Here is a 19,612-nt window from a genome sequence, read left to right on the forward strand (position 1 = left end):
GTCGTTTTTGGTCCAATGCTTGCTTCAACTTGTACAATTGGTGTCGATAACGATCAGCCGTGACAGTCTCGTGCGGATTTAACAGCTCATAGTACACTATCCCACCAAATACAGAGCATTACTTTTGAACCGTGAATATTGCGTCTCGGAGTGGATGTTGATGGTTCGCCTGGATCCACCCATGATTTTCTGCGTTTCGGATTATCAAAATAGATCCACTTTTCATCCCCAGTAACAATCCGAGACAAAAGACTCTTCTTTTTTTGCCTGGCGATCAACGAAATGCAAATGTTCAACCGGTTCGCAATGGCACTTTCCGATAATTGATGTCGAACCCATTTCCCTTCTTTCTGAATTTTTTCCATTTCATGTAAATGTTTGGTAACTGTTGTACGATCAACATTTAATGCTCTGGCAAGTTCTGAAGTGAATTGTGTTGGATTTCAAGCTTTCATGGTTGTCCCGAGCGTTCTTTGTCCTTCACATCAGTATCACCACTTTTAAAGCGTCTAAACCAGCATTCACACGTCTTAATTGATGGGGCAGAATCACCATACGTTTCCACAAGAATTCTATAACCATCAGCCGCAGTTTTCTTTTGATTAAAAAACAAAAGCAACGCATGTCGAAAATGCTGTTTCGGAAGTTGCATTTTTACGATGATATAAACACGACTGTTATTGCATCTATTGCTATAATGCTACTAAATGTCATGGATAATGTCAAGACTGTAAGAAACAACAGTTATCGGAAATAGCTATTGGAACAAACTGACACTACAGCCATCTGTTGCAAAACCCTCAAAACTAAATCACACTCCTAATAAATACAAACTTTTAACTTTGGATTTTCACACGTCGCAGCTACGGCCGAGCGAGATTCCGGCGAGATGTTCGAAATATCTCGTACGTCATTACCTCGCGGGGTCGATACCCCCGTCGGAAGAACGTTCGCAGCTGAAAAGCGCATTGAGGTAAAGCCGGTAGCTGTATATTTAGAAAAGATGCCTATCGAAATCGCGCTTTGCAGTCGAGGCGAGCTGCTGCTGCGCGCGATGGCGAACGCCGACTCTGGCGAGTTACGTATTCACATTTATGCACTCGTAAAAGACTGCTAAACGATTTTCGCGGCACGGCAGGCGAGCTTACGTGAGCGAGCGTCGCGACGCGGAGGCGTCGCGCGATGCAACGGCTGCGCCGGCATGCTAACAAGCAGGTCAGATTTAATGGCTGTGCCTGCTGATGTACGTTTAAATGTACATTAAACGTGCGGCGGCGTGACATCCACCGGCGGAAGACGTTTTCACAAACGACCTTCTGCGGCGCCGAACGCCTGAACGAGAATTAAATGCAGCCTCCCCCGGGCTCTATCCTCCAGTCATGCCTAATCGTGTCATCTGATGACACGGATTCCGATAATTAGAAGCATCTGCGGATTCCACATTTCTCGCGGATGCTCGTACGTTGCGTAATGCACACGATTCTCCAGACCAGAAACTAATTCGAACTATCGTTTGCGTCCTCCAACCGCGGTGGAGAGAGAACCCTTTGAGGGATGAAGACTCGACCACGGACTATATTGGCCGTTCCGACTGTGCAATAATATTGTGGCATTACCGTTAAACATCCACAACTCGATCGGACTACTTTATGACAGCTGAATCGATTGAGAATTGGAAGTTACGTGCAAATGACGAGTTTCTATCAAATTCATAAGCTGGATACACCGGAAATGATGTAATCGCGAAGATGATTTCATTTATTTATCGTGCGTGGATTTCAAACGGCAACTCGATACCGTCAATGGAAGAGATGTCGGCAACGAGTCGAGGCAAAGTTTGATCTATCTGGCACGCGTGTCTTTTTGAGAGATTTCATAACGCGATCGTGTATTCCCATCGCGCGGAGCGCGATCGATCCCGAATCCACGTAACCGCAAAGCCGATAATGAAGCGAACGGCGTCGCGGGAATTTAAAGGCGTGCATGACGAGAGAGATGGGAGTGAAGCCGAGCGTTTAAATGCACCGTACGTGATACCAGACCCCGAGCGTTACGTAATCCGCGTGAGCGCGATGCCCGCTCGGCTGAAATCTGTAGCGCAGCGCGTCGACAATTTTTATGGCCGCTTAATTAAGAGATACTCGCCGCTTTTGTGTGCGCGCGTGTTCGACGATTTAACGCTGATTGAGTTACTCAATTGCGTTTTATACGGGCACGCTCACGCGCTCCCGTTTAACGCGCGCATTCGGAGATCAGAGAGACCGAGAAACCCGGTTTTTCCCCTTTTTTCCCTCCCCCGCTTGCTCTTTTTCAAGCACGATAAACGCCGGTCACGAGCCTCCCGCGGAATTGCAAATGCACCGCCACGATCGAGCGCGATCGGCTGAACGCGGTGCTCTCGACGTAGCTGATGTTTAAAAATCGAGGATGCATTTCATCGGAGATTCCGGCACGCATGCCGAACATTGTAAAACCGTCGAGAAACCATCGTTCGCCGTTTCCGTTACGATCGATGGGAGATAATTAAGCGGCAGGGATGAGCGCATTTTTGGCGAACGCGCTTGAATCAAATTCCCGGATACGAATTCTCGGAGAATAGACTATCAACATCGCTATTTGTGATAAAAATTCTTGTCTGATACGTTCCTCTGCGTTTACAAGTCGGCGAGTGACGCTCACGTACATTCTTACGCGGGGACCAACCAGCAAAGCCGAAACTCGCGTCGCGTTTCAGGGATTTCCGACGTTGAATCACTCATTTTTTACGGCTTCCGTTGCAGACGGCGCGGAATGCAGCGAGAATAAAATTCATCTTTACTTTCCTGCAAAGGACAGCAAGGGAAGACTGACGATTGCCATAACAGCAGTTACCACGATCGATGGTGGTGCGCATTAGCATTCTCGCGATATCCATTCAGACTATAATTGCACACCTAGCGATGTTCGACAAGATTTAAACGGTGTTTCTACTCACGTCTCGAGCCCCCCCGCGTGCCCGGAGCCACCGGACTTGAATATATAAAACACCGTCACGCGTTTGGAACGGGTTATTAAAACGTCGCGTCGTCCGACGTAAACGAGTTTGAAACGCCGCCTATTGTTTGTCAAGTTTTTCCGGTAGCTTTAAGCGGTAGCTCGCACGACCCGCGAAACGCATATTGTGTACGCACATACACCTATGGGGTGCACATACACGTGTATACATCGCCAGTAAACGCACCGAGCGCGTGTACACTCGTCAATTTTAACGACAACACATTCTGCAGCGTGATTTACAAAACGCCGCGTCGTTTGTGGAGCCGAGTCACTCGCCGGGCGCGTTGCGATTATTTTATCCCATTAAAGAATGCGTAAAACAATCAGCACACCGTAGCAACCATGCAACAGAAAATAATAATGAGAGAAAGAGAGAGAGAGAGAAAAACGAAGAGGGAGAAATAATTATCGGAAAAACATTTGCGCGACAAATAGGTGTGCAATTCCGAGTCAATTACACGCGTCATTGTATTATCGCGATCGCATCGCGATGTTTTATGCATACGTCGTGCCGCGAGTGCGTTCGATCAATCGCGCGCGCGTACATATCCGCTCGCTCGCGGCGCTTTATTTTGCAGCGCGCGACACGAACGGAGAAACACGAGAGCACGACAATTAAACGGCCCCGCAAACATAATGCGGCAGCATGCACTCCGGCTACGCGAAACTTCACGCTAATGCCGCGCCTGACACTCGAAGCTATTAAGATACCGAGTTCGAGCAAGATTCGCCATTGTACAAACGCGACGTGCATTAATCCGATTCGCGCTTATCCGCTAATTACCGTATCATACTTGACAATAAGAGCAACTGCCAACTTGGATGTACGACCGTAAACTCCCACGCTTCGCCTCCCCCGCGACCTTATTGCGTGATACATTATTAAGAACGTGTGTCGCGCATAGCTGCAGGTATTAAGCGGCACGTATTTCGAATGTGCATGTGAAATAATAGCAATTTATGCTTGTCTAGCGCGGAGTTTGCGCGAGCAGCGCGTGATCTCATCAGAGACACCACATCCTCAAAAAGGATTTCTGATAACAAGACGAAAAATATTCTTGACTAATTTAATCGTATTACAAGTATAAAAAATATGAAAATAAAACAATTTTTAATTTTAATCAGTAATTTCTATTCTTCTCTCTCGAATTAAATAAGATTGTCTTACTGTCTCGAGACAAGAGTAACATATACAAATTTATGCCTATATATTCTTGTATGTAGAATAATTTGATATTAGCGCCACTTTATAGTAGGCTTTGTCGATGTCGACGCATCATTTTCTCACAGTCGCTCGTCGACTCGGCGCTTCTGCGTCCTTTATTCGGATAAAATGGCCAATATTTATGTGTTGCAATCGAAAATCGGGAAAGATTTACAATGAATAAGTGCAATACTCTACAAGAAATATTAAAAGATATGGAAATGTAAGTAAGTATATACAATATACTTACTTGAGAAATAAGATTCGAGATAAGACATTTCCATATCTTTTAATATTTCTTGTAGAGTATTGCACTTATTCATTGTAAATAACAGAAACACTTTCCCGATTTTCGATTGCAACACATAAATATTGGCCGTTTTGTGCAGATTCTACAAATTCTCTTACAAGAATAGAATAAGATGTCTTTTGGATCTCACAATATTCTTAAATCAAGAATATTTTGAACTTGCTACAAATTTTTATCTAAATCCTTCTGAGAAAATTAATGAGATAGCACCAAGATTATTTTAATGTAGATTTTCGAATTTTCTATTCAAGATTAAAATATGCTTCTTTTCAATAATAAATATGATTGTCGCTATAGCGATCTTATTTTATGATAGATTAAAAAGTAATAGCATTAAGTCCAGAAATCTTTTCTGTGGGTGCAGCTTTGGTTTCCGCGTGACGTGATTTGCGATCCATTAACATCACTTCTTATTTATCGATGCTGATTGTTCGCAGCGAATTGAAATCCGTTTGTTGACTCCGTTTGTGTAAAACATATCGCGATATAAATAGAGACTTTTAATGTACCTCAATTTTCAGCAGAGTCTATTAAATCAGAGTTGAGCGAGCGAAGGCCAATTTCGGCAAGCAGAAATACGTGAGCGGAAATAAAAATATCCCGGGGTGACACATAAAACTTTACCTCACCGTTATTTTCGCGCTTCCAAGTCGCGCGAAATAGATGTTTTATCCGATATCTCGTTAACGCAATTATCTTAACAAAGTGCAGGCGGTCTCGGACTCGTGCGAGGCACTCGCATCTGTAAATCCTTCGTAAGAGCAAGAGAAAAAGAGAAAGAAAGAGGGAGAAAAAGAAAGATGCACGAGGGACGACAAGAAAGAATTCCGCGATTTTTTCTCGCCGCGCCGCGCGAAACGGAACTCACGCGGGGATCAGCGACGAGATTCCTTCCGTCGCGCGAAACAGCGATCGAACTTTTCTTCTCATGCGATTTTGCGCGATTTCTCATGAGCCACGTCCCCGCCTCCTCCCCGCGGGGGACGCCGTATTCTTCACCCGAGAAAGTTTCGGCGCGCCTCTCGAGAAGCGGATCGCGAGCAAGCACTCGGCACGTTTCTGCACCCGCCATCACCCGTGTCCATTCTTCTTTCTTCCCTCTTCTCCCTTCTTGGTACCACCTCCTGCCGCGCGATATCCTTTTATTCTCATCATAAATTGATTCACGGCCCCGACACGGGCTATCCGTACACGGACGCGCCGCGAAAGTTTCGCCCCGCGCTTGAATTATGACACACACACACACACACACACGCTATGTAAGTCGCCGACTGCCGATCCGGATTCTCTGCTCTCGGATCTGTTTTCTGGCGACCGCGCTGGACCACGTCGTGGCGACACGAATAAATGGCGCGCGATCATCGGGTCTTTTTAACAGCGACGTGCGCGATAACGCACGAACAATAACATCTCATTTTAATAAGAAGAGACTCTCTGTGCGTGAAGTGATTACGCGAAACTGGTAGTACTGTCGTGATAGCGGAGATGCTGCGAACTTTTTATCTCGTTATTACGACTAAACGGACTGGACAGACGAAACGACAAACAACACGTCGATTCGCGATGCTGTAATCCGGAGATATCCCGCGAGATTCGGCCCGTTCGCAGGCCGCAACGGGGATAATCCCGCGTTTAGCATTTGCTGAGATTTCGCGAAGCTTAATAAGACCGAGCAGTACTTATCAGACATATCTAACATTTAGCGATGCACGCAGCGATGCCTTCAATTTCGCTCGACGCGCCAAGACGCCAAACCACGCCGAGCGTTCCGTACCTCGTAATTTACATGTTATTCCGGCGTTTATGCATACATTACCCTGGATTATCCTCGCGTTTCGTTATGTTGTTTCAGCGCATCTCACGCATTACTTTCCCGCGCTGTTATCTGTGTGCATACACCTAATAAAGACCTCGGCAAGCGAGGAAACGGGAGAAAATGCGAGGGCGATGTGTCGCGCTCGGTTGTAACGTTTCGTTCGCAAAATCAAGCGTTATTTATTCACTCTTTACTATGCGACTCATCCACTTGAATCACGGCTCAATCGTCCAAAATGAAAACGAACGAATCGCACGATGTGAAATACAGAAACGGAAAAACGGGAACGCTGTTGCTGATTTCGGTCCATCCCGAGCGCGTTATCGCACGATAATTCCTTCATAACGATCATCAGGAGCCCAGTGTCGCGGGTAAATCTGGCTTTCGCTCGCCGGCTCCGACTCCGCCGAGGCGGCAAATGTGCAAGTGCGCTTAATTCGACATATCGAGGAGCGAAATGTCGGCTGGCGCCGAGGGAACTCCGTCGCAACCTACATCGCTGTTTACAACACGGTAGAGAATTCCTTCGAGATTCGAGGCATCCCACCGTCCCTCCTCTTCCTCCCTGCCGCGATTAAACACGTCTCCACGCGTCTCAGCGTTTTCTGCAGCGCGATCTCTCGTTTCCATCTCCAACGGAGCTTCTGCGAACGAAAGCGAAATCCGAGGAGCGACCGGTCCCCGCTCGCTCGCGGCGTTATCGAATCGCGCGCGAGTAACGTACGTCATCGTACACCCGAGGACTTTGTTCCCGATCCCGTTCACGAAGAACAAACACCTCGTCTCAGCTTGGCCGACGTTTTTCATGGACGAACGCGAACCTGCGTTGGAATCGTGGACAAAAGAACTGCACGAGTCGGTATTAGTGTTAGCATGTTAATTCCAGACTACTGCGCGAAATGACACCGGGCGAGTGCGAATGCCACCGGCGCGGCGAGACGAAAGAGGGAAGGAGTTTCGGGCAAAGGTGAAGCGCGCTGGATTATCAACGTAACGTGAGAAGTGTGTAGGTATATGAATATGGAATATGTGAAGAAAATTATTATAAAATATACTATAGTCTTGTATTAATATTATTAATAATAATTTACGTCCTTTCGCAGTTGCGTTCTTCGCAGCGGTCCATTGAAAAAGAAAAGGAAAACAAAATACGGAGATGCATACTAAAATGAAATCACCTGCCTTACTGGAATACACGTTTTCTTTTTTTTCTCCTCTTCTTCGCATGTACCCGCTCGATATTGAAAGAAGGTAAAAAATCCGGACGTCTCTCCGCGCTTGCAGACCTTGGCCGTATTTAACGAGTCGAAGAGCTAACGTATTTCTCTCGACGGAAACTTTCCTTTTAAGCAAATGCAGAAAGGCGTTGCGCCCTCGCGCCTCAAAGAACGGCGAAATAACGCTCGCCTGCGAGAGGCACGCTTGCCAAAAGACGCTTTTTAGTGCTCTCCCTTTTTTTTCTCCCTTCTTCTTTCCTCCGCTCTCGCCTCGACACGAGAACCAGTCATCGATGCGTTCGATGCCGTAGTCGACGCGCTCGGCACGAGAGATATACTTGTGTGTATATACTATATATAATATGTACATATATATAAATGCACGCAAGTAATAAGACTAAAAAGGAAGAGAGAGAGAGAGAAAGAAAGAAAGAAGACTTCGCATGCTTCGCGCGGTTAATTAGCGATGTACTCGCATGGTTTACCGTTTCGAAACCCCACACGGTCCTTCTTCATGCTCAAAGGGCGAACCAGCCGGTTGTGATCGGCGTTACTTTTTGCTTCCTCCATTTTTCTCTTCCTTTTTATCTTATTGAATCGTCCGACAATGCACGAAGACGGTAACGTCGCCGGGCGAGTACAGAGACAAGCGTCATCTTCAACGCACGATCCGTTCTCCACATTCTACAATTACTTATTTTTTCTTTTCTTGAAAAAACGAGACTTGTCACTCTGCTCAATTACATCAGATTTCTCTTTCGACGTTTGTCGCAATGCGGATTGACGTTTGTCGCAATATTGCTTGACCGCGCGATATTGCGTGCGCTTTCCAATCGTGAAAAAGCGAATTAAGTTCTCGCGCAACAACTCAAGGATAAGCGCGTCGAGCAGCTCGATTTAATAAAGCCGAAATCGGTCGACAACGTAAACGTAAGCGCAATGAAGTCCGAAGTGCGCGATGCTTTCTGAGTTATATCTCGCAGTATCGTCGAGGGAGTTATGCTCGTAAAGCCAAGTAACGGCCGCCGTAACTGACATAATCACGAACCGAGCGGAGCGTGCAAGTAATACTGATTATACGACGTACTCGTACGCGGCAGATGAAGGTACGTGTTCTAATGTCGCGTTTACGAACGACGATATCGCGAACAGATTATCGGCCGTAAAGAAACTCGCAGTTTCTGAAATTAACAATCTTGTCGAAGACGCGCTTGGCGTCCAGATGAATCCTTCAAAATTCATCCGAGAAACGGCGGATTCTCTCGACGATGGAAAAACTTGTGCGATTTCACGACGGTGACGGAGAAAAAAAGCCGTATAAAAGCATTGTGACACTTCATGGGAGATCGACAGAGCGTAGCACATAAATCACGGGTTAATTTTTTAAAAAGCACTTGCGGTCGCGATGCACTGCGAGCGTGCAATTAATCTTACCGTTGCGCACGTGAAAAACATGCCGCATCGTCGTAAGAAACGTGCGTACAGCGTGCGATACCTATTTTAATTTATTCGCGAATGGTCCGCCGAGCAACAAAGGTCACGCGTTTTCGAATACAATGCACGGGAGACGACCGCTTGAGAATTCTATGAATTCTTGATAGTTTCGAAAGTATGGAGGCGCTTTCGAGCAATCCTCATTCTAATTCGAGATACGGCGCGATCGCGTATTTCACAATCACGTCGAGAAAAGGATCCCCGCAGGTCTCCGTATTTTCTACGTTCTTTTTTTGCGCCAACAGTTTCCAGAACTAACGTTTCGTTCGGATAATCGATTCAATTAATCTCGCGATAATAGACGAGGAGGCGCAACCGATCATCCACTCATCGCGACGAGCAAAAAGTCAACACGCTGCTCGCAGCAGACGACAGCTCGTCGTTGTTGCGCGTGATAAGATACGATCGGCTGATCGATCGCCAATAAACAACGGAATGATCGACTTACCGATGATGCAGCAGAAGAGCAGCAGAACCATTACTCCTAACGACCTCATGGTGTCTTCCTCGGTCGGGATCACGCGCGCACGCAACACATACACATGCATTCACCAAACAACTTTTCTTCTCGTCACGTCATAACCGGTGTCTCGAGGCAGAGAGTATGGCCTTCTCTCTCTTTCTTTCTCTATTTTTTTTTCTCTCTCGCACGTTTCTCAATAAACCTCCATCGCCACGACGATGGTGTCTTGGTATTTAGCGCTCTTTCGCACCGGCGCGAAGGCAAAGCTGCCTTGTTCTTTTCTCGCTCGTCGGTTCCTCCCGCTTCTTCCCTCTTTGACACAGGCGACGTTACGACACTGTCGCGACGATGAAAAACATAAGAACATAGGACAAAAGCGCAGACACAATCGATACGACGTGTACTCGTGGCGTCCGTGGCGTCGTTACGAGCCGCAACGTGGATTATGCGAGCTTGTGGTCGGCAGGTTCACGTGTTCGCGATCGATGGCACTTTTCCTCTTTATGGACAACTTTGTAGAAATCTTCGACGCGACGGTACGCTGCAACTTTCCTTTTCGTTCCCCTTTCTTTCCTCGTTTTCCTTTGCTTCCTCTTTCAGTAGCAAATTACGAGGAACGACCGCAGGCTCGTTCGCAAGCCCACTGACGAGCAGCATCCAGATCAAGATCTCGCAGATGGACCGCAATACCGCCCACCAGTGTATGCGAGGAGGCGGCACGAGGTAACGGTTGCTCCTTTCAGAAGCTCGTGCGAAAAAGAAGCAACCTTCCTCCGCTATCGCTTAACAATGCGAGACACCTCGTGGATAATTATGCGTCTCGCGAGCGAGCGAGACCAGCATTAATGACCCACCGCTGTCGAGACCTCGTTTGTCGCGACACCGACAGCTCGCCGATAATCGTCGACGTTACTCTCGGTTCGTTAGGCACTCGCGATCGGCAGAGATCCGCGAGGCCCGTTCGAGAGGAGGGACTCTTTGTCGTGCGAACAATCGGAACTCGGGCCGAGACGGCTCGCGGTATATATTAACTGTTTTCAGGGGTGATTAAGGCTCGTGGTACCACGGTATTGTTCCCGGGATGAAACGAGGCGCGATGCGCCACTCCAGGTCGCTCCCCGCAGGAATTAAAGGATGTTCTTCTCGTTCCGAGAGGGCGGGCTCCAAGGGGAGGCCTTAACGAACGAAATTATCGCGCGCGGCGCCGTTCGCTCCGCTGGCAATTAAGATACTCGGTAGCCAGTAATTCTGTTCGACACAGCCGGAATTCACCGCCGGTCTTCCTCGCTCGCTCGTCCGTGTCCTCCTCTTTTACTCCTGCTCTCGCTGGTCCTCCTCTTCTACCTCTTCTACCCGCCGTCGCGCGACCGGCTGCTCCTCTGCTTGGTTCCAACGTTGTTGTTGTTGTTGCCTAACAAAGTTCGAGCACGGTCTAATAAATGGACGCGCCACCGAGTACCTTAACGTGGGCGTCGATATTGCCGGTGCCTGAGTTACAAGGTTGCAGAAGCCCGATTAGACAACCCTTCCGAGCTCCCCCGAGTCCCGCTATCGCTGTCTTGAAATCGAGAACTACCGTACCGCCGCGAAATTCAAGAGAGAGATAGAGAAAGAGGGAGAGAGAGACGCGTTACGTGCTTCCTTCCTATCCATGATCACGAAGTGTTCAATCAAAACGCGCGAGCGCTATTCATCACGCCTGGATACTCATCTCCAGGAGGGTATCGATCTCACGATCCTTGATTGGAACCATCAGAACGCTACCTCGGAATCTACTTTGGAATCTATACGCTACGCGTAGCTATTTTCTGATTCTGCCTCACGTAAAATATTGCCTTCGTACGAGAAACCAGACTCGAGGCTTTTCCTAAATCAGACGGGACAAACGATCGCCTCTCTAATAGCGTTACGCAAGTATTTACGGGAGAATCGTTCCTCGGCCTCTTACGTGCGCGAAAACTTCAGTAATCGGTGAAGATCAAGAAATAGCTCGCTACAAGAAACACCGAATAACGATGTTACCGTATACGTATTTCGCTATCGGTCTCCTCGCGATCGACGCGGCGTTGAACTCCACGTAGAACTCTTCGAGTGCTCTTCACGTAACCGAGCGGCCGGCCAGAGGTGAAGGATCGGTCCTTTTATGGACGTCGCGTTCGTGCACGACGATCGAATACAGTTTCTGCAATTCATCGCAAGGCGAGAGCAAGCGGTGGGCCTGCCTAGGCCGAGGCCTGCCGGGCCCGGGGACCGTTTTATTACGACGGCGAACAGACCGCACACGGACTCGATTTAATCCACGCGATCGTGACGAAAGGCGGGTCGTATAACGGCTCGCCATTGGAAACTCCGTCCCGGCCATCCTCGCGCGGAAATTCCGCGTCTGCTCGCGCGAGTAATCCGCGAAATATGCTATTACGGGGTGCTCTCTTCTCTCCCTCTATTTTTTCTTTCTTTTCTTTTCACCGTCGAAAATCCCCAGCGCGTCCACGATCGCGACGCGGATTTCGCGCTGCATGCGCGCCGCTGACACTGCGACGACGAAAAAATTAACGTAAGCCGTTCACGGTTAGCCACGCGGTGAAAGTAATGAATTATTCCGTGAAATTTGCGAGCTCGTCCACCGGTGAACTTTGTTGCACATTTTGCAGGCACTCTTTTTGCGCGTTTTACGGCAGAGTGGTCGTCTCACGCTCCCTGCCGCGTTAATAGGCATTCCCGGTAATTTTCCAGTTAACCGGCATGAATTTCAAGCGATCGATACTACCCCGGGTATGTGCATGCGTGCTTGTTTATTGCACGTTTATATATTATTAATGTAATTAATATCTATACACGCTCTCGAAAAGCTCGCCGACGTGAAGCAACGACGCGATCGAATTATTTGGAAAGGGAGCAGGGAATCGCTAATCGTGAACGCACTTCGTCGCGAAGCACGAATTTAATTTACGTTTTATAGTCCACAGTTTTAACAACTTTAACACTCTGTATTTGATGGATAACTGAACTGGATTATTTCGGTGAAAACTAGAGAAATAAACAGGCTCGGCTTTTAGTTTATTATTTGAATTATTTATTATTCGAATTTACCACAAATCGAGCGAAAGATACCTGTATTGTTTCTGCTCGAACATACACGCCAATTAAAACACAATATAACCCGCTTTTCACTAACAATAAGTGTACGATTTAATCTTCGAATTGAGTACTGATTTCGCGAACACGTATGTATGTAACATACGTGATCCCGTGGAAACGCGCGTAACGTGCACTCGCGCGAGAGAATCGCAAAAATATCGCCGCGGGAACGCAGAAACTCGTCTTTTCGCCGTGCCAGCGATTCGAGCCGGGGTAAAACAAAGTTACGGACGAGTTCCGCCATCCAGTCGCCCGTAGCGCTTCGGGTAAACTCTTTCGCCAAGTTGCCGTAGGAGCTTTTGTGTTCTATGATTAATACGGGACATCCCGCACGTCGCGGCCGACTCGCGTTATACGAATGGCCCGTACGCCAATCGATAAATCATCGTAATTACACGGCCGACGTTAGCGTATAACGTTATCTCGCAGGAGCCGAGTCGCAATCGGCCGCGGAATCTAAGACGGATTTTCTTTGTCGCATTAACGGTGGGTCCTCTTCCGCCTGCGTCTCCGTGACGGAAATAAACGCGCACGAGATAGAAAAAGAGGAAGAGAGGGAAAGAGAGCAAGAGGGAACTTGCCTCCCTCTCTACCTTTATATCTGCAGTTTATCTTTATAACTCTCTTTAAACGTGCCCTATCGCGCGTAACGATACGCGGCGCCAGTCGAGTAAGCGCGTCCGCCTCGTGATTCAGGTGCACCTCTCCCTTTCTGCGAGCATGACACTTTATCGCGTGAACACCTGAAATCGGGTCGCGCGAATCCCGTATGAATCCTGTGGTGCATAAAGGCGGGATCCCCGTAAAGGGACAGCCAAATTATTCACCATCACATTGCTGCAGTGCTACGGTCGGCTCACCTCGTCGACGAAGAGAAGCGAAATCCTTTCCGCGCGCGCGGCGAGACGACGTTGGATGCGCGGTGAAAGCACTCGCGCCGCATTAACGTTCATTAAACGCGCGTTGACGGATTTTGTCGCGAGTTTCACCGCATTTGGGTATTTATTTTATAGCCAGGCAACGATCGCGAGATGCCATGCGAGCAGTAATTCTTCGAGACGGACGGAGGAGGACTGCTTCTGCCGAGCAATTAAATCGCATTAGCGTCAGCAGTGACTTTCTTCCTCTCTCTCGTCCGGCGATTTATTTTACGCGCGCGATAGAGACGCATTCGGCGCGGCTGTCTCCGCGTCAACCGAAAAAAAATTAATGTCCCACGTGCTAATTCGGCGGAACGACGTGCGCGCGTGGGCGAGCCCGTGTCAGCCAGATGACACACATCGACGAGACACGGCTGTTCCACCCAGAGTGGTACTCTTCTAAAGCGACCTGCTGCTGCACGGACACCTGTAAGTGCGCGAGCAGATGTACCATCACGCGCGATCATCAATCAACGGGCGAGCCGCCGAGCGGTGCGCCGAATCGCGATGCAAATGAATCGCGGCTTGTTCGCGTCCCGGGAGAATAAAAGGCACGTGCACGCGCCTCGCGTTCATTCCGATAAAGGGAATGAATGAATGAAAAAAGTGATCCGTTTTGTACCCTCGTGAAATTTGCGGGAAAGAAAAACGACGCGGAGAGAGAGAGAGAAGGCCCGTTCTATCCAGCCTTTCATCTATATCCAGTGCCTCATCGTTCATTCAGTACCGCAGTTAAATCGACAGCACTCGGCGGATGAACTCACACGGATAGCTCATTATTTAGTAAACGCACCGCTATATCCGCGGGAACGTGCCGCGGATATGTGTTTTATGCAAGAAACGTTTCCGTGTGCGGAGACGGCGGTGGCATCCATTAATTACACTGACACGGATTGTTCACGATGACTTGAAAGCTTAAATGCCGCGCGAACTTCCGCGGGGGAGAACCGCACTGGGCAACTACCGCCTCACTTCGGTTGCAGTCGCGCACCGGAAGTCCCTCCAAGTCCGCCGAGAAGTCGACGACGCGACACGTCCAACTGTTTCGAAATTCGTCGAGTTTCGGTGTTCCGAGTTCCCACGCGAGAAGTGAAGACGGAGAGAACCGGCTATCATGAAGGAGGGCAGCAGGATGGACCGTGAGTTCCAGCGAGTTCCAGGGAATTCGTCGGCGAGGGGATTCCGTAGCGGATTGTCCGGTTGGCGTCCCGCGAGATACCCGGGGGGTACGTGCGTCCCTCCAGCATCCCGAGATTAGGGACGACCGCACGTCGGTCGCATTGACATTCCGCGCAAAATGGAGTCGCGATCGGTTACGCGGAGAGCGATACCGGACGTGTTCCGGTAACGCTATCGCATAAACGTGTGTGCATAAAGCAAATCTCGATACCCGGTCAAACGTTACTATCACCCTTTGCAGGCGCGCGGGTAAAAAATAGGGCACTCGTCGCGTCACGTCGTCTCGGAATAAAATAGAGCAAAGGCGAGAAAAGTCTGTACAAACGATAAAGAGATAACAACATTGCATCATAATTTTCCAGATGCGTTTCAGATACGCAAGTTATTGATACCGTCGGAATAGTGTTTGAGGAGAAGCAAGTATCCACGATAAAAGATCCATGATAACGTTCAGGCCGTATAAAATTTGCCGGAGAAGACTGTGTATCATGTTTTATCCAAATAAATCTGCTTTCGTTTGAGAACTAAGAAGATATTTTTATTCATACGATCCAATGACATCCCAGAAAAGATGATACGATATCGAACTCGGTTAGAGATCTCTCGTGCACCGCACTCTCTCTTTCTCTCTCTCTCTCTCTCTCCTCCTCTCGCCGAGAAACTAACAGGCGATCGTGGACCCGGAGGAGGCCGAGCGAGTCGCCAACGCCCGAATAAATCCCTTTCGTGCACGGGAATAAATTCCCGTGGGAAAATTATTGAGATATGCCGCCGACAGGTCACGCACACATCAGCAACGCGCGCGAGCGCGCTTTTATATGAGGGACGCGTGATATATCTCTCGCGAGACACACACGCAACAGAGTTGCACTCGCATTCTTCCTCTGATTGCATGCCCCTTTTATGCGTATCGTCTTCCGCATTAACGCACGACAATCTCGCATTTCTCCTTCTCGGCGACACTGCGAGCGACGAATTTCAATTTATCTTGCACCTGGCGAGACGGACCCTCCGAGAGGATCATGTTGTAACGCGAGAGTCACGCACGAAGAATTCATTCGAATTTCGTATTCGCGTCGCGGTGTATTTATCTGAATATATTATAATATTTTGCACGCGATTCCGGGCACTTGACGCTATTTTTATTATTAGCCCGCCGATATCAGACTGGCGATGCAAGATGAAATTATTTTTAAATAAATATTGTGTAGAGCGCGGACGTTCTGCTTAAATAAGCCATGTGATTCATGCGATTGTGTATTTGTACAATGGCGCGTATTAAAAAATAGCCTCACGTTTGTTGCATTAATGCGCGCCTAACGTTTCGACTGCGTATTTTGAATAATACGCGAATATTTTATTATATCGCATCAACATACAATAGATGTTCGAACGCGCGTGCTCTGGCAGACGCATTTAATGGGTGAAAATAAGACTCACAATAAAATGGTAACGTTATTGATATGCCGCTACCATTACAGCGGCTCTGATAATGTTGCAAAAGGCTCTCGGTTCACCGATGCCCAACAATGTATAAAATCTGCATTCTGCATACACGTGCTTGTATCTGAACAGCGATTTTTTGCAACGTTATTTCCACACATCTTCCCGCGTCCAAATTACAGAATGTTTTGTAATTTACACAATTTTTTGCATCGGCGCGCGTAATAATTTCCGCCAAATTGTTACCGGCGACCCTGAGGCTTTTGCTAAGCAAAACCTCTCTCTATTGTTCGCGGATATTCAAAACTATCCCGAAAAAATTTCACAGAAAATTGAATACGCCGTGTGTTCGATCGGATCGTTACAGCTTTTATTCTTATTTTTACCGTTGTTTTCCGGCGAGATGACGCAGAGGGCAATAGACCTCTCGAATGTCGAAAATACGCATCGCGTTCTATTTTCGCTCCTGATCCGTGTTTATGATCCGTAACATATGGGGCAACGGTGTGCGTTCGATTCCGCGTATCTGCCCGCACGCAATCCGGCTGGCGCTCACAAGGATCCACGGTGGCGTGTAACAATTTTTACCGAAAAAGCAACGGGGTCTCTCGGCCGGCACTCGCGGCGATCGCACGAGCAGAAGGTATTCGAAATGAAGTGAACGAACGGTGAGGGCCACCTAGTCGGTGCCTGGTTCGCTGACATCACCACCCGTATTACATTAGCCTACGTAAACGCTCTGCATGCATGCACTCGCACGCGACGTGAACACGCGAGCGAGCGAGCGAGCGAGCGAGTGATCGTCGTACGCGACAACGCGACTGCCTCTTTGCGCTTCTCGCCGTTGCCGAGAGAATCGGAGATGAGAAAAAAAGTGCGAATGGGAGATCCGATCTTCCTGCTCTGATCTTTCCCCCGATGTCTGCGGCGAAAAGGCATTGTCCGCGCGCGAGAATCGTTAAACCACGCCGAGCACAGTCCAAGATAAGAGGAAATGGACAACGAGGCGTTCCGCGGCGTGGGAATTCCATTTCCGACGTGACGAGCGAGTGCGTCCGTTGTCGCTGGCGAACAGCGAGTGAGCGAGAGTCAATTTGCACAACTCCAACGTCGTGCACGCTCGACCGTAAAAATTAACTCGCACGCGCGAAGAAGCGGACGGATCCGTGCCGTTGACGTATTCAAGCTCGACGAGAAGAGCCGCGTATGCTTTGCGTGAAAACGCGCGTTTCAATGAGAAAAATGAATTTCCGCAATTTTTTTCCAGCGCTGTGTGTTATTTCCTCGAAAATATCGCAGGACGCGAACGGTAGCGAGCTGAAAAGAGTCACTCGCTCGCCTAGACGAGCAACGTCGATCGATCACGCGCTAAAGATCACGCCGCGGGCTGCGAAACCACCAAAGAGCGAAGAGAACACGGTTCTCTTGGAGCAAATAGTATTCCCAGTATGCGATTTACGAAGAAATTGATTCTGCACAGCCACCACGGCGAGTCGCAGCTTGATCCATATTGATTTATTATAATAAAAAAAGAAACGCGAGAGAAAGAGAGAGAGAGAGAGAGAGTGAGGAAAATAGAGGCGGAGGGAAAGAGCAGGGATCAAGATTGCGCGCTATCAATTTTCTCGATGGAGGGAGGTATCCCCGGAGAGGAGGAGAGCACCGACTCGCTCACGAGTCTTAACTTTGCTCGCTCACACGCTCGCTTATTCGCTCGCTTGCTCGCCGAGCGCATTGAGCTAGAATGGGTGTCTAAGCACGTCCGCTAAACAGTTAGATACGTTCGCCAGATAGGAGATACTTATGGCACTTGGGGGTATGAACTCGTGACCGTCGGGATACTGCAGGATACGGTCTCTCGCCCTCTTACTGCCTCGGGAGTGGATATAACCTACGATATAACGGGTATCCATCTCGGGGGAGGGAAACACGGGGGAAGAGAAACCGGGCGAGGGGTACGGGGGCAATTGCTGGAATTGCATTCTGCACGCCCGGAACCATCTTCGTCCTTAAAGGACGGCGAAGTTGTTGGACCGATCAAATTGCGATTTACTTTGCTCTCGATTTCTGAGATATTGTTTCGTCCGAGGGATTATTGGGGGATGTTCCGTTGCTTGCTCGAGGCAAGTTTCTCTCTCTTTCCCTCTTTCTCCCCCGGTACTGAGCTGAATTTTAATTCAACGTCGCGGTAAAGTCACTTTTCGAACAGCATCCCGGGTTTTATCGCGGTTTCGCGAACGTCACGCGTGGCGAGTGCAATTTCGCAAGACTTTGGTCGAAACGAAATTGTGAAAATCGCACCGCAAACAGGCCGGCTCATCGCGCGGAATTCGCACGCTCCCGGGAGGCTCGCGCAATGCAGCGTGCACGCGCGTGTAAACTGCGAAATAAATTCCGAGTACGCCCGGCGGATTATACAAGATATTCATCCGTATGAATTTATGCCGCGCGTCGGTAACACTTCGCCCGCGGTATCATCTTGCCTTTACCAAGGCTTTGTAAGATATGGGCCGCCCAACTCTTTCTCGCTCTCGCTCTCTCGTTGCCTCTCTCTTCCTCTCTAGATACCACTAAAGTGGAAGAGTATTCCTGCACGATACAACAGACCACCCCAATTCTCCTGGTCAACCCTTCGCCCTCGCTTCCTTGTACACACACTCACACATACAGGAGAATTTCTGAGAGAATAAACGCCGCGTGGCTGCATCGTAAAAGCGAAGGGGCTTCCCTCTGAGCTTCTCCTCGACTTCTCTCTTGGTTCCTCGCGTGCTGATTACGCGCTTCATTGAATTTTGATTGCGGCAACTCCGCAATCACACACGGGACGACAGGCTGGAGCGCTAATTGGAAATTTAGATAATCGCGTCTACACGCGGTGTAGATCGGTATCGTACTTGGTCGACACGATCGCAAAGTCCCGGCGGGATTAAGCGACCTCGTTACATCGCGCGGATACGCTCCACAGCCCACCCCGAAGTATTGGAGCAACCAGCAACGATATGCACCGTCCGGAACGATCACGAGTGTGACCTTTAAAGAATGAATGCCACGCTCACTCGACAGGCATCGAAATACTTCGCAATTTTTCATAATTTGCAACGGTAACATTTCGATATACTTCACTCAGTACGTGAGATCATGTTATTTTTGTGCGCGTTGTTTCCGCGTTAGTGATCGCGATCGACAAGTCTGCCTATTTCGTTTCACGACGATTTCGGTGATCGAGCTGACACGCTGGGGCGGTACACCAGCATCGAATTGGAGTATCGATTTGCGTAAATTGACAGAGTGCGTCGACCATCATTACCAACGATTAGCGACGCTTCATCCGGAAACCGATGACCAAGCTGTCGGCGTTAAACGCGAGTAATTCATGGGCATTTACAGCATTA

At 48.6% G+C, this 19,612-nt stretch overlaps 1 protein-coding gene and 1 long non-coding RNA gene across 5 annotated transcripts in view; both read right to left on the reverse strand.

The window, feature by feature from the left end:
* The window catches only part of LOC105276363 (cysteine-rich motor neuron 1 protein), a 263,409-nt gene that overhangs the window by 152,662 nt on the left and 91,135 nt on the right, over nt 1-19,612 (reverse strand). The gene's annotated exons all lie outside the window — the stretch shown is intronic.
* LOC109610784 overlaps nt 9,709-19,612 on the reverse strand; it is a 28,523-nt gene continuing 18,619 nt past the window's right edge. The window contains exon 2 of the long non-coding RNA XR_002193060.2: nt 9,709-10,951. This is a non-coding gene — a long non-coding RNA (uncharacterized LOC109610784). The remainder of the gene's footprint in view (nt 10,952-19,612) is intronic.

The sequence above is a fragment of the Ooceraea biroi genome, chromosome 8 (genome assembly GCF_003672135.1).
Source record: "Ooceraea biroi isolate clonal line C1 chromosome 8, Obir_v5.4, whole genome shotgun sequence".
Lineage (NCBI taxonomy): Eukaryota > Metazoa > Arthropoda > Insecta > Hymenoptera > Formicidae > Ooceraea > Ooceraea biroi.